The 22,629-nt window shown below is 47.3% G+C and overlaps 1 protein-coding gene across 1 annotated transcript in view; it reads left to right on the forward strand.

Annotated features, from left to right (window-relative positions):
- Positions 1-22,629, forward strand: part of LOC119447488 (DNA (cytosine-5)-methyltransferase 3C-like) — a 352,358-nt gene that overhangs the window by 19,695 nt on the left and 310,034 nt on the right. The window lies entirely within an intron of this gene.

The raw sequence follows: 22,629 nt of genomic DNA on the forward strand, positions 1-22,629 counted from the left end.
TACCTATATTATCCCAACACTGCCAGAAGTGCATAATATAAGCAAGAGGCACGAAACTGAGAAATTAAATGCGTATCACCTGTTCCCCCTCTGCATAGCCGCATGTTAAACAGTCTCTTGCTTTTCTTCCCATGCAAGTTGTACGGCAGTTGAACTGCATGGCCCATGATGGCGTTTATTATATTGAAGGCAACCTCCCGCAGACATGATTCCTCCATTCAAAGAAGTTGTTGAAGCTGAAAAAAAGCAGAAATACGCAGAATTTGGTAGGAAATTCCGCTGCATCAAAATATGCGATTTTTGTTCTAACTAGCCAATTATGATGAATTATGCCTTCATCACAAGACTTCTCGTAAGTGCTTGTGGGTAGCTGTACTTAGCCTTTGGCAATGCGCAAGCTTTTAGAACAGAGGGTGCATTATTTCATAATAAACACCTAAGCAAGCTACAACACAACAGATTATAGTTTTGCAGGAAGTTCTGAACACCAGTCAGCTCGCAGAATGTACTTCCTGAGTAACGAAGTACATTCCAACTTTGGTCTTCCAACTTTGGTCTTCTAGAATCCAATTTTGGTCTTCTTGAGTGTACCAGCCGAAATGTGCCGTGCTGCGCGTTTTCAAACAGACTGTGCGCTTCAGCTGACGCTGAAGCGATGCAGCACCGTCTACGTACGTAGTAAAAAGTGGCCGTACATTATCTCTGTAAAAAAAAGAAAATACACGTATTAGGCAATGCACTTAGTTCGAACACTATACTTGAGAATTGAAATAAGACAATTGTACTTACCTTGCAATAATCGAGTCTATTTCACAGTAAATGCAGTTTTCCGACGTTTGGCTAGTTCATGTTTCGCCCGATAGCAGTGTGGAACCAAGCTTGTAGTGACTAAGGTCTAGCCGCTGGTACTGAACACGTTGCTGGTCAAGTTGATGCATGCTTCGCTAGCAAAACATGGTGCAAGCAATGTGGACAACGATAGCTCACAGGCAGAAGCAGAATGTGTACGGTTCCCTCGTTCTCCGAGAGACCGAGAGTCGCACGTTTTTTTGTTGTTTTTTTGGCAGCGGGCGAGGTCCGCGCAGGGAGCAACAAATTTGACAGGGCATTATTCACGCTTCTTTGTGCACCCAAGCGGTTCTGATTAGCAACGCAGGCTCGGCTGTGCGCGACTGTGCATACCTTTGACACTGCAAAGCGAGGAGACGCAGGGAAAACGTGGTGAGAGTGAAACGCATTCTTGGTGTTTAGACGTCACTTCGCCTGATAGTAGTGAAGAACGAGACGCGCATGTTTTTTTTATTCTTTTCTTTTTTTTTCTTTTTGCAGAAGCTGCTGTGGATGAACGAGCAGTAGCACTTGTGCTGATTTTATTATATATGCTGAAATGTAAAACATGACAAATGGGCCTGTAGAACAACTCACAGTGATCAATTAATGTTTTTTTATTATTTTTTTGCGCTGCTTATCCCAGGAGAACGGTAGAGCAAGACAACGTGTGCGCAAGGGGGTAGTCAGGCGCACAGCATCACTTGCTAACATGCCCCATGCATTTCTTGCTTCTAGTTAAATAATACAACCTCCCTCTTCGGAAAAAAATGAATAGACACAAAGCAGCGGCGGCCGTATCTAAGAAACCTCGCGACAATACCTTACGCGGCGCATAACATATACATAACTTGCAACTACGTCACACCACGGAACTGTGGGATACGATCTCGCAAGGCGCCGCCATTACCGAGCACATTGCGGCAGACGACACAGCGCCAAGCTGTGCGGATTTCTCATTTCCCGTCGACGCCGTACGTCGCAATGGCGATTTGTGCAATATTTGGCTGCAGTACGAGATGTAAGTGCAAATCGCATGAAAAGGGACCAGACTCGGGGATGTATTGTTTGCCTACGGTAATAACAAATCAGTGCGACCGCACAAAGGCGCTGTCGGAGAAGCGGAGAGGTACTTGGCTTGCGCGCATCAACAGGAAGGACTTCATGAATGGTTTACCTGCAGCGAGAGAGAGAATAAACATCTTTATTAAGAGACTATTTTAAGAGTTGTCTTCGGGGTGGTCTCCCCTTTCCAGGAAACCATAGGCTGCAGAGAAACAGTCAAAACAAAATATCGGTCACAGCCTCCTTCATTTTCTGTCAGCAATCACACGAAATCATTTTTGTTTTTTCTATTCCTCACAACAGTTGTTAATTCTTGTGTTCGGCTGCAAAGCAAAGAAAGAAAAATGTGGTGACTGAGCACCACAATTGCTGTTTGCAGTGTTGTTGGCTGACACAAAGCTGGTAATGATCATGCACAAGTTTTGAAAGCAGCTGTCGTGCTCCCGTTGCAGGTAATCCCAAGTAATTTAAGGAAAAGAACAGGGACTCAGGGGCAGCAAAAAATACAGTTCGGCTGTAGACACACTAAAGATGCTTTCCTTTAACGGAAAGCAGAAAAACAGGAGTGGTTTTTTTGTTTTGCTTTCACTCTGCGTTGGCTCATTTCTGATCCAGATTGTGAAATTCGGTGTACGTTATCCCCGCTCGGCGACATCGCCGCGTGGCCGACGCGAGTTGAAGCTTCAATTTCACTTAGGCAGATGTATGTCGATCCTTTATGTGGTTATTGCTGTTTTTTTATCACAGCTATGAAATTAGGAATGCATTCAACTCACCTAGCTAAGCAAGACAACTCGCTTAGACGGCAACTTCTTGGCAATGAGGTTCCGGACCCATCCGCTCGTAAAGTAGTTGTGCGAGTCGAGCGACTTGTAAGCCTTCATCTGATCTAATGAAACATAACACGAGATAATTTATAACGTATTTTGTTGATAACACGAGATAATTTATAATGTCAACATGGGTAACCCGTGGTAGCAGGCTTGCATTAACGGCGGCTTGCGCACCAACTGGTAGCCGATATGGATCCACGCCGTCACATAGGGTGATTTTTTCTTTGTACCTGGCCCGCGTTGGTCCCACAAGTTCATCAAAGTATGCAGGACAAAGTCCTGCACAATTCTCCTTCGCCATGCGCGCAAGGCAATCGATTAAAGCATACGCACAAAGCAAAACGATCCGCCGCACGGACGTAAACACAGCTCCGCTGCTCCGGCACCACGACGTATGTGCTCGGTAATGGCGGACGCAAAACCGGAAGGCAGGAACTGACGTCACGTGCAACTTATGTATAAGTGAAGCCCAAAAAGCGAGTACAAGGATCTCGTTCAAGTTCGCCATATTAATTTACTTAATTATGTTAGTATAGTGTCAAAGCCAGAAGGCATTGCATAAAAAAGCGGGCAGTTTTTTTTCTTCTTTTCATAAGCAACAAAGCTTCAAACCTGGCCGCTGCGAGAAGAAACGTAGAGGGCAGGTAGAAAAATATGTCGTTTAAGCAAGAGGAGTAATAAAATGAATCCTAATAAACCAACTCAAGCGAGATCGCATACGGCGACAAGGTAAACCAAGCGATGATTTTATTGAAGACGCACTGGCTACACGTGAGTAATTAATTGTATGTATAACAACACGGACGGCAATGTTTTGGACACTTTCGAGAGCTTGCGATATGGTATAGCAGTTGCTGGATTCCAGACAGAACTGGTGCATTCGAAGATTGACCCCACCATGTATTTATAAAATAAAAGCTTCCCATGAAGAATATTTTGGAGCAGGAAACTAAACATATGGTTGGCAATGGTAAATTTAAAACTCAACATAAATGTTCCGAAAATGTTGCGTATGAGATGTGTATCCCGAGATATCTACAAGAGGAAGAAGTTATCAGAGGTGTGTTGTTGAGGGTGTAAGTGGGAGTCTGAATTTAATAAGGAATAAGGAAGCTTATGTATGCCTCTTTGCAAAATCAAAACAACGATACGTTTATTGATTAGCTGATATAAGATGCAAACGTCAGCGAACAATTTATTCAAATCTCTGTTGCTCTCACAAATAGAGTTCACCTACTTGAAAAATGTATATATATTTTAGTAGTTTTTTTCTTTACGCTTGTTTAACTTTTTAATCAGAAATTAATTTTATTCAGTAGCTTACATTTTTATCCAGTAGCGTTCATTTTCTTTCTTTTTCCATTCTATTTTCCTGTATTCTCCTTATTCTTAGCTTCGCTTTTCGTTCTCAGTAGTAGGTCGGTAACTTCAACTCTTTCAGCCATCCGTCAAGGTTCGGAATGGCGCGGCGGGCCACGAACATTCCTGATCTTTTTGTTTATTTTTCTTTATTTTCTGTTCCCTTCCAACTGAGATCGCCTTGTGTATACTCGTCTTGGTTGTCTGACCAAACATTTTCGCTTCACCCCCCCCCCCTCCCACCCCCGTCTATCTGTTGTGGCGTTGTCTCTGTTCTCCGCCTTCCCCCTGCTCTCCAGTGCAGATATATCTGGCGTCGTGCAACATATACATGTCATTGTAAGGTAGCGTTGGGCTTGTCTCACATTCTTGTCCCTTCTATTTGCAGTTTTTTTTTTGTTTTAGAAATATGCACCACTAGTGCAGCAGAAACCTCTTTTTCAACATGGCACCACTTCTTTTTTTTTCAATTCTTTTTGCGGGGAAGAATTTACGCCTACTGTGCCCGTTGGTCAGTAAAAATCATGTGGCATCAAAAAAAAAAAAAAGACACGCACGACAGAGCTTTCCGGGAAAGGCACCTAAGATTATAATGAAGCGGGCCGCAGGAGACACTGCTGCATGGTTCGATATGTCTTTATGCAGAAAAATAATATAGGGAGCAGGCATCCAAAATGCCTGCTCCCTATATTGCTATACATTTAATATGTATAGCAATATAATTTAGTATTATTATGTATGTTATACATTTATTATGTATGTATAGTATTTAGTATTATTTAGTATTTTATTGCTAGTATTGTACTAGCAATAAAATTTACAGCCGCTACAGAAGTTCAGCTAGAAACGGCATTACTGGCAAGTGGTACAGATGATTGCACCATAAATTTATGCAGTATTTTGAAGTTCACTACCCGCAACACTATTTAAACGACGCACATGTAAGCGCACATGCTTTTTAATTATACACCCCCTTGAATTTGTTATTGCGCCTATCGAGGATGCACACGGCAAGCGCGCAAGTGCCCTTGTGTCACTTGTAAATAATCTCCGATCGAATGATTCAACACAATAAGTACAATTACGCCAAAGTTAACAGCCTTTGTAATAAAACGAAGAAGATATGCAGAACATACATAATAATTTAGTAAGAAACAAAAAAAAATCCAGAGTGATCTCGTTGCAGTTGGCGTGAGCGGTGAAAAATTCAAATAAATATTGCGTGCTGTAAACATGCGTATATAATCGGGAATGGCCAGCGAATGCTGCGTGAAAAATAATATTGAAATGCCGTTCTGTTTGACGGGCCGATATTTACGGGTCTATCAGAACTGCTAAACAATGTGGCTATGCCTTTAGCTTTGAACGGACGTTATTAACCAATGTTTAGAGATGTACAGCCAATGACGGCACTCTAACGGCAAAGCAGGCCCGGGATAGCCATTTGCGTCGCCCGGCCTAGCCATTAACGGGCATTCACCGGCAAGGCAGGGCCAGTGCTGGATGTCTGTTACAGTGGCTCTGCCAGCACTGGCATTACGGAGGCAACGGCGGGCCTTCGTGGCCCAGCCAGTGCCAGCTGAAAACCACCATCGGCCCTAGTTGGCCCGATGTAATGTGCTGCCTGGGTGGCTGTTCCACTCCGGATGACATATGCATGCCCCAATGAAGGCAGGTTTAGACACAAGGCAGCAGTGGGAAGTCGGATGCAGTGGGTGTCGTGACTGGTAGACATTCAGTGTCTATTGGTCGAACGTTTGGTGGACTGAATAGTCGAGGCAACATCTCTGTTGGTCTGGCATGCTGGGAAAGTGCCCGTGTTCTTTTTGCCGTTGTGCTCAGTGTTGTCGCAGGAAACCTTGGGGTGGGAGAAGTCTTGATAGGTGGTGCTGAAGGTGTGTTCGGCGATGCTTCTTTCTTGCAAAACGTCGTATTCGTTGAGTTTGCCTTGGGTTTTTTCGCCTTGTGCACTGACGTTTCCCTTGTTGCAACTGTGCCTTCGGCGACGCTCTCCATCGTCTTCCATTTCAAAGTCGTGGTCGCTGCAATTGTTCTTAGAGTTGTTGATCTTGATGGTGATGTTGCGACATTTGTTGAGGTAGCGTTTCTATCGAAATATGCCTTTGATGTCTTTCGCAAATTGATGTGGGGATCACTTTGTAGCTGGTACACTGCTCCTTTTTGTGAGACTTCTCTGGTAGCGAGGGCAGTTTGCCAGCCTTCTCAGAAGACTCTTCCGAGGCTGCTGTGACGTTATTCAGAATGGATGCTTCTGTAATTTGACTGTGGGCGATGCTGCTTGGCGGGTGCGACGATTCTGTAATAGCAATCAATTACTGTGAGTTAGTACGCAGAAGAAAGCTTGAGAATCGTGAAACAGCGTGATCTTCAGATGTATGCGGCTCCAAATTGTCTTCGCCTTGAAAAATATGTGCGTTGGTGCTGGCTCTGGTATTCTGATTTCGTCTTGGCAAAAAGAAAGTATGCTTGATTCATCAGAACTGATTCTTGTGGTATTTCCTCGATTCTTGTAGCTGTTACCATAGTTTGTGTTTATGCAGTTTGGAATTCCTAGTGATAGATCGCTTGGTGGTGTCGCAGCGGATGTGGTTTGACCATGTTCTTCCAAAAAAGGTCGTCTGTCGGCGATGTCGTGACGTCGTGCTTAATCCTGTAAAGTATGTACTGCGGCCTAATCTTCACAGAAGAGTCATGTGACTTGAAAGTGCGTAGTGGCCCGTGCATTCGAGACGAGCGATGGAATCCGTCAGAAGCTGCAACCACGACATCAGTGCTGCAATGTGCTGAAGATGTACATATTGTTGTCTGATGTGTGGAGGTCAAAACTGGTTCAATATTGGGTTTCGAAGGAACGAATAGACGTGCATATCGTTTATTGTGCAGTGCCTTTTCTTTTATTGGAAATGTCAAGTTCATGCTAGGCGTGCGATTGCGAGTGCTCTTTGGGGAAGAATCACGACAAAGAAAACTCGCCGAGCATCTTCTCATATGAGCACACTCATTAGTGCAACGTTGTGACTGTGTGTAACTGCATTCAAATTCGTGCAGCTGGTGAATGATGCTGCGGTGTTGCGGCCCTAGCCGGAGGCCGATCGCAGCCGCGCTGCGGACAGGAAGGAACTGAGCTTGACTCCAATCCGGGACACGATAACAACAACATTCCTTTCACGCAAGCAGCATATCTATGTCGAAAACACAAGTGACGTCACGGACAGACATTGTTTCACACATCAGGGCGAAACGCCCGATAACGCCAACCCGCCGGGGTGGCTCAGTCAGCTAAGGCGTTGCGCTGCTGAGCACGAGGTAGCAGGATCGAATCCCGGCCGCGGCGGCCGCATTTCGATGGAGGCGAAATGCAAAAACGCCCGTGTGCTTGTGTTGTAGTGCACGTTAAAGAACCCTAGGTGGTCAAAATTAATCCGGAGCCCTCGACTACGGCGTGCCTCATAATCAGAACTGGTTTTGGCACGTAAAACCCCAGAAAGAAGAAGATAACGTGGACACTTGACACGCGGCGTAGGCACTATCAGCACAACTCCCCTTTTTCTCTAAGGATACACCGGCATTTGCAACGAAACTTAGCAGCACAGCCAACAAAAGATGAACACTTATAATGGAAGCAACCAATGGTCAAAGAAAATAATAAGTCAGTTACTGAACCCATATTTTTATTTATTTATACATACTGCAGCCAAACTTTGGCTATAGCAGGACTAGGAAAAGAACAATCAGTTTTACATGTACATTACACCTGTGAGTCTGGCGGTCGGACATGACGGCCAAGTTGCGTTTTGTATCCAGGAGGGTCAGTTTGTAGCAAGGGAGTGCTAGATGGATCGGCAGCTGCCTTGTTAGTAGCTGGATTAGTTTCCCGTTCCATTTCTACCGGACTATCATATGCTTGCGGAAACTCATAGCTACCTCCTTCGTCCTCGCAGTCATTCTGCTGTGAAACAAAAGCGAACCAGGAATTTCCTGTTTCTTTCTAGAACTACACCAGTGGAAGTCCTAACTACATACGACCTCGGACCAGTGTTGTACACGTTCCTCTAAAACAGGAACTCCTCGTTCCTTCCCAATCTTGGAACGAGTTGCCGTTACAAGTTCCTGTAATGCGAAAGGAACGCGTTCCAGTTACACTTGAACATTGGAACGTGTCGTTGCATTAACGTTACATTTGATTTTCTTTAAATTACAATATAATGCCGTATAATCGTGAGGCAAAATAAAGTGAGCTATTTAGAACTCACATCGAACTACGTATATTATACAAATTTGAATTTGTCAGCAGCAGATTATCTGGAGATAAAAAGAATCCAAAGAAACGCTCCTAGACGAATTTTTTCAGTGAGCACCGGACATACTCCAGACATGTCTAACTGCAACTTTGGTGCTCGTTTATTTTAAGTGCAACACGTATGGCACTTTCCACTTCGGTCTTCAAGTGCACAGTCAGGATACTGCAGATGTGCGAATAAAAAGTTACTCACACACCAATATAATTAAATTTCTTGCACAAGAAACCGCATTGAAAGGAACAATGTCTAGGCGTTAATGAATACAGATTCAATATTCCAGTGTAAGAGGGAAAAAAATGTCCAGAATACATATTTGCAACTTAGTAAAGCCCCGTGTTTGAACTTATAGCAAGAGTTGCATCTCGATGTTGGCGTCCGACAGACGAACCTGTTTTTTCGTTAGCACTTTGTTGGCAACGTTGAAGAGCTGTTCCACCGAAGACCCTGACGGTACTGGCGTGTTGTACTTGAGGAAAAGTTTGTTCAGTCCCTCGAAGTTCTTAATCTGCGACAGCGGGTAGTCAACAGGTGCCAGCAGGTACCGGGACAGCTCGTCCTGTGCCTCGGCTGGAAGGGTTTGGTTCTCGAACGAAAAGAATTCTTCTGTCGCGGACGAGGCGGCAACATTTTTGCTGGCTGGTTTGGTCACCGCAGCCAGCTCTCTCTTTATGGTGATGGTCGCCTGGTCTCGCATAGAACAACTGTCTGAGATCCATGATAGCTTAAATTTTGCGATTAAGCAACTGGCGAGAACAAGCTCGCTCTTTCTTTTGAGAAAAAAAGTCACCAAAAAATGCCCCATAATCACGTGACAGGCAAACGGTAGTTCTTTGCGCCTCACGCGGTCGCCCGTCCGCCCTGTATGATGTGCTGCTTACGTGTGTGCGTCTGTTCAGTGCCATGGAACATTTACAGAAGGAACGTCGTTCCCTCTGCCGATCCTACGTAAACAAAACGAGTTACCGTTACAGTTCCACCGACCCTTAATGGAACGGTGGCGTTCCTCCGTTCCTCCCAAAAGCAACCAGTTCCAGGAACGCCGTTCCGTACAAGACTGCCTCGGGCACTGTGCAAGACGCGAGACTCGCGCTTTCACTTTCCAGTCTGTCACCAATACTTCCGCTCCCGGTTGGAGGACTGGCAGCGGAAGAGCCCTATGGCGACTATTGATGTACCTACGCTGCCGCTGTTGGATGGTTGCATCGCAATCTCTGAACTTCTTCAGGCTCACCCTCTGGGGCAGAATGTTCTTCAGAGACACAGGAACTGTTGCGCGTAGCCGCCTGCCCATCAGAAGCTCTGCAGGGCTTTTTTCAAGTGGCCCTGGGGTGTTCCTGCACACATATTCTTCAAATTGGTGCGTCGGTAAAAGCATACCATGCTACAACTGTCGCGTTTTACTATATCGAGAGTAGCTTGTACGCAACAAACCAGAAAATTGGGATAGCATCCGAAAGCCATGTCTTCTCGCGATGGACACCTCATATTATTTACAACTAATAGTGCGTGTAAATAACCGAAAGACGCGAAAAGGTACGTACTATCAGCACCCAAAGCCAACTTGAAAAAAAAAGTATCGCTTGATCAGAAACGTAGCATGTCAACAAACGCATAGAAATCACAGAACCGATTCTGACCTACGAGTTTTTATCTGCCTTGTTCGCATGTCAATGCTGATGGTACGTACCGCTTGCAATGCACGGCTCGTTGCAGTTTTCTGGATTTGTTGATAAAAGACAGGTATTTACTAACAACCTCCATAAACAAAATAAACGCCGAAATACCTGTCGGTGCAATTCCAACCTTGTCTCCTCCTTTTAGAGTGCCCCCGCAGGGGCGTCTGCGTAAGCAGGCGTTTGGTGTGTTGCGACACCACGGACCCGAGCACATGAGGGTTGGCCCCTCCCGCGTTTAACCGTACGTGGCTTAGCCGTGTCCGGGGAAAAGGGGATCCTGGGGGTTGAGCCGAAGCCGGGTGTTCGGACCTTTACGGCCCCTCGGCGGAGGCAACACACCTCTTTGGCCTCTGCTTCACGTAGACGGCGCCCCCGGACTGACCCACCCGGGGGAAATCGGTAGTTGCCTTTTCCTGTCCTCCTCTCCACTCTTTGTCTTTCTCTCTCTTTCAATCTTTCCTGTCTTCTTCTCTCTTCTATATTACTTCCAATCTTCTTGGCAGCGAGGGTTAACCTTGTGTGGGTAGCCGACCTTGGATATTCCATATTTGGTTATAGTGGTGGCGTACAGTTGGCGTTTGCAGTACCTGTCCTTTACAGATTCTGCAGCGTCCCCTTGTTGGGCTCCATGGTGGGTGGCTGGCGCCACCGCCGAAACAAATTCCGCATACATGGATAGTTCCTTTCCCGCACTTCCTGATCGCCGCCAGAAACGGGGGCGCACCGAAGCATTCCAATTTTTTGGCCAAAAAACAGAAATTTTTCCGCGTTTTCACGTTATTCATAGTGAGAAGCCAGACAAGAGCGTAAGAGTTGCATCACCCTTTCTCGTTGCGAAATGTTTGACCGAGACCATAGGACCAGGCTACAAGGCTACAAAGTTGGCAAGTGGAGATCTCCTGCTGGAACTCCGCGACAAAAAACAACATGACAAGTTACATACCCTAGTGTCTTTTGGCGAAATACCAATAACAGTGACCCCGCACCGCACGATGAACACCACTCGTGGTGTCGTCTCAGATGACGATCTCATGGACCTAACTGAAGCTGAACTTCTAGAAGGCTGGAAAGATGAAAATGTGATCAATGTAAAACGAATTAAGATGAGGCGAGATGGCAAAGAGATCCAAACGAAACACATTATTCTCACATTCGGTACAAGTGTTTTGCCCGAGACCATAGAGACAGGATACATCAAGATCAAAGTCAGGCCCTACATTCCGAACCCTCTCCGTTGCTTTAAGTGTCAAAGATTTGGCCACAGTTCGCAGAACTGTCGTGGCCGCCTCACCTGTGCGAAATGTGCCCACGAACATGCATCCGAATCCTGCGAAAACAAACTGCAATGTGTCAACTGCGACGGCGAGCATGCCGCCTACTCGCGGTCCTGCCCGTCGTGGAAAAAAGAAAAAGAAATTGTCACAATCAAAGTCAAAGAAAATATATCGTTCAAAGAGGCACGAAGGCGGGTGTCATACCTGCCAAAGAACACTTTTGCCGAAGTGGCGCGTCAGGGGGCAGCGTCGCAACGGCTTCCGGCGGCTGTCCGGCCCACACACAGTGAGCCGGCAGTGACGCCGTCCGCCCCCTCGGCGGCTGCAGCTCGCGCTGCTCCGCCAACTCACAAGAAGGGGCCATCGACCTCCGCGCTGGTGGCCTCCAGGGCCTCGTCCCTCGAGGCGAGGCCTTCTCGTCAAACCAACCGCTCGCAAGAGCGCGTGTCCAGCGCCTCGCAAGAGGCTATGGACACAACAACCAGCCAGACGGCGCCAATTGCGCCTAAGGAGCCGCGAGAATCTCGCGATCGCTCCAAAAAAGAAAAAGCCCGCATCACAGGGCCCGACAAGGGCTCTGTAAGTTAAGTTAGTCTCTTAAACACACAGCACAAAAAACACTTTCAACATGAATACACAAATAATACATTGGAACGTCAGAGGACTCCTACACAACCTCGATGACGTTAAAGAAATCCTACACAGGTTTAATCCTAAGGTGCTGTGTGTTCAAGAGACACACCTTAAATCTACACAATCCAACTTTCTCCGGCAATACGCCATTTTCAGGAAAGACCGAGACGACGCTCTTGCGTCGTCCGGTGGTGTAGCAATAGTTGTAGACAAGTCCGTAGCTTGTCAACATGTACCCCTTCAGACGGCCCTTGAGGCAGTGTCAATTCAGGCAATTCTTTTCAATAAATTGGTCACAGTATGTTCTATATACATACCCCCAAATTATATTCTCGGAAAAACTGAATTTCATAACCTCATTGACCAGCTTCCCGAACCTTACATTCTCGTGGGAGATTTTAATGCTCACAACACGTTGTGGGGAGACTCGCGATGCGACGCGAGAGGTCGACTCATTGAAAATTTCCTTCTGACCTCTGGTTCCTGCCTTTTTAATAAGAATAAGCCGACCTACTATAACGCCCAACACGATTCGTACTCATCAATAGATCTAGCAATTGGATCTGCATCTCTTATGCCTGACCTTGAATGGAATGTCATTAACAATCCTTTTGGAAGTGACCACTTCCCTGTAATTTTAAACTTAATAACGCAGCACGATAACCCTCCCAATATTCCTCGATGGAAATTAGCATCGGCTGACTGGGAGCATTTTAAAGAATCAACTTTTTTACCACGAGATTTTATAAACAATTTTAGTATCGACGATGCCGTTGCATATTTTACCGCTTTTATTATTAATGCTGCTGAAAAGTTTATCCCACAAACTAACGGTGGTTCACTTAAAAGACGTGTTCCCTGGTGGAACAAAGACTGCAGAGAGGCGCGAAAGAGACAGAATAAGGCATGGGGCATATTGCGTAGATCGCCAAATGCAGAAAATCTTATTCAATTTAAACTCATTAAATCGCAGGGAAGGCGGACACGACGTCAGGCAAAGAGAGAATGCTGGGTGAGGTTTCTATCGGGTATAAATTCATACACACAGGAGGCAAAAGTGTGGAACGGCGTAAGGAAGCTAAAGGGGCAACAAATCCATCCGTTGCCTCTGGTGAATGACCAAGGCAATACCTTGCAGGACCAGGCAGACTGTCTTGGGGAGCACTTTGAGCGTGTTTCAAGCTCAATCCATTATTCACACCCCTTTATTAAATATAAACAGAGAGAAGAATGTAAGCCATTCGTACGCAAATGTCGACAGAACGAACCATATAACCTTCCTTTCAGTATTGCCGAGTTGAGAGCTGCCTTGATCGCATGTAAGAGCTCTGCACCGGGACCCGACAGAGTCATGTATGACATGATTAAGAACGTACACCCTGATACACAACTGACACTACTCGCACTTTTCAACACTATTTGGGCTGCCGGACATCTTCCGTCCGCATGGAAAGAAGCGATTGTGGTCCCTGTATTGAAGCAAGGTAAAGACCCTACCTCGGCGGCAAGTTACCGTCCCATAGCTCTCACAAGTTGTGTATGTAAGCTATTTGAAAAAATGGTTAATCGACGACTCATACATTTCCTTGAACTGAACAAAATGCTTGATCCCTATCAGTGTGGCTTTAGAGAAGGGCGATCCACAACTGATCACCTTGTGCGCATTGAAGGAAATATTCGAGACGCATTTGTACATAAACAGTTTTTCTTATCGGTATTCCTCGATATGGAGAAGGCGTACGACACAACATGGCGTTACGGAATCCTGAGAGACTTGTCGCGAATGGGCATCCATGGCAATATGCTAAGCATAATAGAAAGCTATTTGTCTAAGCGTACCTTCCGTGTCAGAATCGGCAATGCACTGTCACGTCCATTTATACAAGAAACTGGTGTACCCCAAGGAGGAGTGCTCAGCTGCACACTCTTCATCGTTAAGATGAACACACTCCGAGCCTCATTACCACCGGCTGTTTTTTATTCCGTCTACGTAGACGACATACAAATAGGCTTCAAGTCATGTAACCTCGCAGTGTGCGAGAGACAGGTACAGCAGGGCTTGAACAAGGTGTCCAAGTGGGCAGACGAAAACGGATTCAAAGTGAACCCCCACAAAAGCTCTTGTGTTCTTTTCACCAGGAAGAAAGGGCTTGTTCCAGATCCCACAATCAAAATGTATGGACAACAAATACCTGTGAACAAAGAGCACAAGTTCCTAGGCATCATACTTGATTCTAAACTTACTTTCATTCCGCATATAAAATATCTCAAGATGAAATGTCTAAAAACAATGAACTTACTGAAAATTTTATCTCACGCATCCTGGGGTAGCGACAGGAAGTGTTTAATGAATCTCTACAAGAGTCTAATTTCATCACGACTGGATTATGGTAGCGTGGTATATCACTCTGCTGCCCCTAGTGCGCTGAAGATGCTGGACCCCGTCCACCATCTAGGTATCCGCCTGGCCACTGGCGCTTTCAGAACAAGCCCCATTGAAAGTTTATACGTCGAATCAAATGAGTGGTCACTCCATCTGCAGAGAACATACACCAGCCTCACATATTTCCTTAAAGTCCACTCTAATCATCAGCATCCGTGTTTTAATACCGTTAACGATATGACGTGCGCTACACTTTTTCGTAATCGTCCCTCTGTAAGACAACCTTTCTCACTGCGTATCAGGGAGCTTAGTGAAGAAATGGATATCCCACTCTTCGAACATCGCCTAATGCCCTCAGCCAAGCTGTTACCACCTTGGGAGTGGCAGGTAGTAGCATGTGATATATCATTTGTAGAAGTTACAAAGCACGCTTCAGAGGTCGAAATCCGAATGCATTTCCTAGAATTACAATCCAAGTACTCGTGCACAGAATTCTACACAGACGCTTCTAAATCGCATGTCGGAGTATCTTATGCAGCCGTCGGTCCGTCCTTCTCGGAATCTGGCGTACTCCACCCCGAAACAAGCATCTTTACGGCTGAGGCCTACGCAATATGGTCAGCTGTAAAGCATATAAAGGAATCTAAACTTCAAAAAACTATTATATTTACAGACTCCCAAAGCGTCGTAAAAGCCTTGAAGTCACCCTGTAAACAGAAAAACCCTGTTCTCATTGAGCTCTATTCTGTTCTTTGTAGAGCATACGCAACTAACCAGCATGTCATTATATGCTGGGTGCCAGGGCATAGAGGCATCGAGGGCAATGTTCTTGCCGACCAAATGGCCACATCAGTCACATCACCCGCTATCAACCCTACAGCTGCTGTTCCTGCAACAGATTTAAAACCTTTCTTGCGAAGGAAACTGCGAAGCCACTGGCAACGCTTGTGGGATGCAGAAACAAGTAATAAGCTTCATTTGATTAAGCCACAATTAGGTTACTGGCCTTCCGTAACAAAAACCCGGCGAACTGATATCCTATTCTGTCGTCTAAGAATAGGACACACGTACGGCACCCACAATTTTCTATTGAGTGGTAACGACCCTCCAACCTGTGGTAGATGTGGCGAGAGGCTCACCGTCCTCCACGTCCTCCTGGAGTGTCGGGAAGCCGAAAGAGAAAGAAAGAAACACTTTCCTCTAGCATATCGCTATTATGTCCCTCTACATCCCGCTATGTTCCTCGGTAAAGAACCGCTCTTTAACACCAAAGCAGTCCTCGCATTCCTGAATGATGTCGTGCTACATGTTATTAGCCCAACAAGTTCGTAGCGCATCCTCTCTCCAGAGGATGTTGCTGTGATTGTTTTTTATAGCACATGCCTCCAGGCCCTTGTGTCTCAAGGGCTCTGTTTAGGCACTTGTGCTTCTGGCTAATTCTTGCATCTACAATATTTTGGAAGTCATATCATTCTTTCGCAATGTATTGTTCATGTCTATAGTACACATCATTAGTCATTGCCATAATCTTATTACGTATAGATTTTACGCACTTTACAGCGACTGCTTTTAGGCCCCTATACAGCCATGCCACATCTAACCTTCATATAATTGACTATTCATATACCGCTAACAAGCCATTACCATCGTCCTGGCGCTCTTTGGCCACACCTGGCCCTTGCGCCAATAAACAACAATAATCATCATCATCATCCTTTTAGAGTGCAGCTCTTGGGTGCTCGTTCCTGCGCTGAGCGTCGGCGTGCCTCGTAACGGAGCGAACGAGCACAGCGAAAATGAAAGAGAACGCGGAGCGCAGCGGGAGACGAAAGAAGAAAGCATGAGGCGGAAAGCGGAGGGGAGACGGCCTGCGCATGCGCGGAGTTGCCGGCGATCTCATCTGCGCTTCCGAGGAGGGGGGAAGGTTGCCTTGAGGTGGGGAGGGCTACTCTCATCCGCGACGTCAGCTGCTGAGGTTAGACCGCGGTACCAGCGTGTGTGACGGTAATCACTGCTCCTGCAAGGGGCAATGGTGAGCGGCTACGAGTAAGGCTCGATGTAACACTCCCTTGGATGTTCACGCCGCAGACACTGGTGGCATGATATCTCTATGACGAAGCGTCGCTCTCGTCGTTGGTGGAGCGAAAGCGTGCGAAGCGTAATGCCGCGCAAGACAGGCAGTGCGGCAACGAGGGCTATGATATGGCGTCAGAGTAGCGCGCCTCGTCTGTATGGAAACAAAGCGCTGCACTAGCGGAGGTATGTCTGCGGCGGCTGCTGTGAATCGCGCCCACGCGTCACCCACGTTCTACCTCTCGCGAACTCCTGATTAGCGAGGTAGTCGCGCCACACTTCGCTCCATTTGTAATGTGCCGCACGAGACAGATTGTCCGCGCCAGTTACGCTACTCACAGCGTTCTCTTCCTAATATACACCCTGTATCTATATGATCATAATGTAAAATATTGTAACCCTTATTTTTATATATATTTTTTACCCTCATTACAGCATCAAGACGATGCTTCTTTAGGAGAGGGGGTAATGGCACATGCCTTCTCATATGAGCCATCTGCTGTGGCACGTACACGCTTGGGGGTTGGAAGAAGAAGAGAACGTTTTTCTTTTGGTCTGGTTCCGGTAAAGACGTTGGCTTCTGGCTTTCTCTGTTGTTTCGCTCGTGACAATATTGACACGCGAAATGAAAACACGTGTAGAGCTGCACTCAAATTTCACGTCAAAGAAAGCGTGAACACGGAAACGCGTGGCTCGCACGGAGCGCATTCTCTAGCGGCGGTGGAGCACGCGCAGTGGTTTCGAGGCCCACGCCAGCGCTTTGTTTCCATATATGGTATCGGTGAACGCGCTCGTTGCATGCCTGGTCGCCGCCGTGGAGCACATCTCGTGCGGCACTCCGTTTTCCTCCTCATCCTTTCGCCATACTCTCCGCTTTCCTCGTCGCGCTTCGCTCTCGCCGTTTTTCATCCCCCGCTGCTCTTCACGTTCGCTCTTTCATCCTTCGCTGTGCTTGTTCCCTCGGTTACGACGAGGGACGCTGACGCTCAACGCAGGAACAGGCGCCTAGAGCTGCGATCTAAAACGCAGAGTCCCATCCTTCTTCACTAATTTCACAAAAGACGGCTCCGGGCTTTTCGATGGCTGGATGATGTCGCGTCGCATTACGTTCTTGCGTGATCGCTCAGTAGTGGCTCTGATGGAGTGGTCGATCACATTCTTCAGTTATTATGCGATGGTTAGCAACCCGTGTTTGTGGAATCCTTGATGACGAGAAGCTGTTCTTGTATTGATGCAGTAGACTTTTGAGCTGTTCTACCTTATGCCTGAGAAAAATGCTTCAGGAACACGAACCGTCGCTGTATGTTTGGCGGAATCCGAGAGGATGAATACATTAATGACTGAATTGACTTTTTCCATGTATGCGATCGTGTCCAAATTGTGTTTATATTCTTGACTAAAGTTCGTCACCATTACTTGCGCTTTTGCTCGGCGCAATTCCACGATTGCTCTTGCGACGCCTACTTCATGTTCGAGCTGCTATTGTTGGTCGCTCTCGACGATGCTTTTCATGCCTGCCGCGACTTCTGCGCCGACGGAAATCATTACGCTGGTGCGAGCCGGCATAGTGACTTGATCTTCAAGCACACGTAAGATACGCTGACCCAGAGCGCTCTCCCGTGGTATCGCTTGTTCCTTGGGTAGTGTTATCGACCTCAGGTCGATGATTACGCTGTGTTGGTTCGGGAAGGCTGTACCAAGAATTACGTCTTGTGAGAATTGCAGGATGACGCAGGGGAGATCTGGTCATGATCGGTAACTGTTGCCTGCAGATTCCACTCTCCAGATGTTGTAATTTTAGCTTTCAGACCGGGCCAGTTGGTAGAAGGGCAACAAATTGTCGTCATCATTTCATGTCCTTGTTTCTGTGTAATTCACAGTCGCTAATTTTAGGGCCGTTCGGTTATGACATTCTTCAAATTGGCGTCAATTGATCCACTGATGACAGAGTAGTCGGCTCCTGTGTGTACAAGAGGTGCGACTTCGTGGCCATCGAAAACCACGTGAACTTCGTTGGTTCCTTCGTCTTGTATTGTTGTAGGTATGTACGTAGCGGCGTCGGGTCACGGTTGCGTCGCATTGTCCTTCGGTTGATAAGTCGCGTCGTCAAGTCTTGGCTCGGTGGCGTTTTCCTTGCTTCGAGTCTGCATGCCGTCGAGATGGTTCCTGCGAAGTCGTCATCGGTGGCGGAGGTTATTCGGCATTTCGGTGAACAGCAACCGCACCTCCATTGATTGCTGCTTTTAGTTTTAAGGATATGGGCTGGCAGACAGCCCACGGGATGAGCCAATGTATGGTCGGTGCTGTGGCAGCAGGTAGCATACTGGTGACGGCGAACGAGAAGGTCGTCGAGGTATCCACTACGTTGTGGCGAAGTACTTGGCGATGTCACGAGATCGTTTGCCTTCTTGTGGACGTGGCGCATTGACGGCGAAGCTTACTATCACATCTCGCGGTATAGGTGACGGTGGTAGACGTGGTCGTCCTTTCCGCAGTGATATCATGGTGGGCGGTGGTCCGTAGCGCCAAATGTCTTGCTTCGGGGCATTTCGCGGGCCGATGATATTGCGGTGAACAGGGCCCTGGCGCGGGCGTAGTGGTGGAACTTGATGGCTGACATTGCGGCTGTTGGATTTCTTCACGGACGATGTCGGAGAATGATGTCATTTGAGGCTGCAACGCAGGAGCCATTTTACGCAGTTCTTAGCCTGCAATTGTCCTGATGGCCTCTCGGAAGTTATCGGAGGCTCGTGCTTCAACATCCGACTTCACTGTAAGCATTTGAAGGTTATTGCCCAGTGCACATTTCCAGTGTCTTTTCGATGGTCATGGCCGACGTGAAAAATTCCTCGATGGTTATGGGAGGGTTTCGGATCAGCCCATGAAGCTGTGTTTCACACCGCGCAAAAAAAAAGAACGGGGCTCCTTTTCCCCAGTCATGGCGAGGTGGGCGTGGCGAAAAATACGGGTCATTTCTTCCATGAAATGGCGATGTTCTCATTGGACAGCTGCGCTCGGGATTGTAGTAGAAGTTCGTCGCTTTCTCTTCGAACGATGCTCGTAAGGGGCTTCAGGAAGTCGCTTCGAAACAGGTCCGACGTTGTTAGAGTGGTCTTCCAGTCCTTGAACCAAGTATTCGCGGCGTCCTCCAAGGAGAAGTACACATGGTGCAGCTTGTCCTCAGAATTCAAGTTGTTAAACATTGAATCCCCTTCAAAAGTATTCAAGCAGCTTTCACAGTCTCGAAATGGTGATCTGCGGAAGGTTGGTGGCTCCCTGGGTTGAACCATTGTTGCTGCAGGCAACACCAGGGCTTTCATTGTGGCTGTTGAGTGGATGATGACCTTCTTGGTCTTCTCGGGTCGAAAGTTCCTGTGTAATTGCTGGTGCCCGCGTGCTCCGGGGGCAGGTATCCTAGCCTGCAGCTAGGTCGATGGTCCAGGGCGTTGGGGTTGTCTTCAGGGCTTGAAGGGGGCGTCCGGACCCCAACCAGATATGTGACCCTGTAGTGATGGGGAACAACCACAGTAGCACCAACTCAAGTCACACTACTGTTTATTGGGCGAACCTGGGCCCAGCAAAACAAGTAACCCCCAGAACGGCAAATACATTCGTCGATCGTTAAAATCTGATCTGCGGGTCAAGCGCATCGGCTTTTTCCATGATGCCAAAGCCAAAGTACAACACCGCCCGCTATCCCTCCCTCCCCCTCCCCCCGGTGCCTAGAGCGCGACGGAAAAAGGCGCGCTTCCTCCCCGCTTTTCTTTCTTGCGTGCACGACATTTACCCGCAAGCGTCGGCTCCCCTCGCACGCTTTCACTCGCACACACAGCATACGGCACGCGGCTACAACGTTATCGCCCTTGGACTTACTACGGAAAACTAGCGGGAAAAAGACGTGGACGAGCAAGAAACCACGAACACGGGCGCTGTTTGTCATTTCTTGCTCGTACACGCCTTTTTCGCGCTAGTGTTTTCTTAAGATGGAACCACACCAACTGGCCTAGCTCTCACTTTTGATGTTTATAAGGAACATCTATGCGCCAAAACCAGTTTTTGCGCCTCAAAGTGTCATAGACACCATTCTTAGATAGCAAATACTGATCTCAAAGGCCATGCTTTTACTGGAGGAAACCGAAAATACGCCATAGGTGTCGCCCCGGGCACCTTGGGCGGCCAATCCCATCGTCAGTCAAGCCACCAAGCCAAGCGACATGAAAATTCAACATGGCCGCTCGGGCTGGCAGTTCGCAGTGCACGATGTGGGAACGGTCCCACAGTTGCGACGCAACAGCGGGGTTACCAACGCATTGGGTCCTATGGGAGTTAAGCCGCGACCGATCGAAAATGACGTAACAGCCGGGAAAACGCAGCACCGGGAACGTAACAACAGGGATCTACTGTATAATGGATGTGTAGCAACACTACACTGAATGGTTTGGAAATGTTCGGTAAACTTGCCCAGTTGATACTGAAGAAGTCAGAGTAGCTGTTGGGAGCATTGATGGTGTTTTGTGAACTTTTTTTGCGGCATTGTTGTGAACGTGCAAAGTGATCAAGGCATTAACTATTAACATAATTGGGATATGCATTTATTTCTCTTTATTTTAGTGCCATAACCCTATGGTGAATGTTTTGAATATTTTTGGTGAACTTTACCTAGTCTATACTGAAGAAATCTCAGCCGCTGTTGTAAGCGTTCATTTTTTGTTGTGATCTTGAAAAGTTATCAAGGCTAGACATTTTTATTATAATTGTGATATACATTTATTTATTGTAAGTGCAATAAAAGTAGTCATTTTTGTAAATGTTAGAGTAACGAAATCCTAAATTGGATGCCACTTTGAGTCCTTGAACAACCTGTGACAGGTTCTGGAAAGTCCTGGAATATCCTTGAATTTTTGCCTTCGAAACCTGTACGAACCCTGTGTCTGGCATTCTCCCCTGTTTTCCCGCCTTTAGCTTGGAGAGGAGAGCTGAGTCAGTAGAAAGTTTTAGTATAGCGTACGCAACTGATAGTGTACGCTATACGCTATACAGTTAAACCTGGATATAACAAAATTGACAAATTCCCGAAAAACTTCGTTATAAAGAGGATTTCGTTATATGAATGTTCGGCACGAAAGTTCGAAAAAGAAACGCATACCGTATTTACTCGATTTTAACGCGCCCTTGATTGTACCGCGCACCCGTTTTCCGTTTTCGTCAAAGCACTCATCCTTGGAATGTCACACCAGGTAGTGGATGCGTGGACGCGTGTCATTTCGCACAAGCGCGAGGCATCGGCAATCAAGAGCTAGCGTCACGATGGCGTCGTATAGTGTTACAGTAGAACCCCGCTGTTACGTTCCCGGGTGCTGCGTTTTCCCGGCTGTTACGTCGTTTTCGGCCGGTCCCGGCACAGCTACCATAGAATCCAATGCATTGGTAACCGCGCTGTTGCATCGCAACTGTGGGACCGTTCCCGCATCGTACGTCGCGAACTGCCACCCCGCGCTGGCCCGAGCGGCCATTTTGACTTTTCTTGTTGCTTGGCTTGGTGGCTTGACGATGGCCTTGGTCGCCTGTACTGCCGGGGTCGACAACTACGTATTTAGCCGTTTATTTAGCCATTTATAAGGCCTTGACGTATTTTCGGTTTCCGCCAGCAAATGTATGGCCCTTGAGATGCATATTTGCTATCTAAAGAAGGTGTCTATGATGCGTTGTGGCCCTAATATTGGTTTTGGCTCACAGTTGTTCTGTTCCGTTGAACAGCGATAACGCAGTCGCCGGGCACCGTATGCTGTATGTGCGAGTGAAAACGTGCGAGGGGAGCCGACGACCGCGTCTAAATCTGGCGCGCGCACGAAAGAAAAGCAGGGAGGAAGCGCGCCTTCTTCCGTTGCATCCGAGGCACCGTCGAGGGAGGGAGGGGTGGGGGGAGGGAGGTAGCGGGCGGCGATGTACTGTACTCTGGCTTCAACTGCGTACTGCGCGGCGGCGTGCGGTTGCGCGGGCCTTATCTTGAAAGCGATCTGCGTTGGGGCAGAGTCTAGCAGTGTAAGTGCGTCGGCGGCTCGTAGCTTTGTGCGTGCTGTGTGTTCTCGGCGCTCAGTTTGCGTTGAAGCGATAGACAACAGCACGAAGGTCACTTCGCTCGCTTCTGCAGCGGCGCTTCCACACGCCGCCAGCCTTTGACAG

Source organism: Dermacentor silvarum, chromosome 1 (assembly GCF_013339745.2).
Source record: "Dermacentor silvarum isolate Dsil-2018 chromosome 1, BIME_Dsil_1.4, whole genome shotgun sequence".
NCBI classification, from domain to species: Eukaryota; Metazoa; Arthropoda; class Arachnida; order Ixodida; family Ixodidae; genus Dermacentor; species Dermacentor silvarum.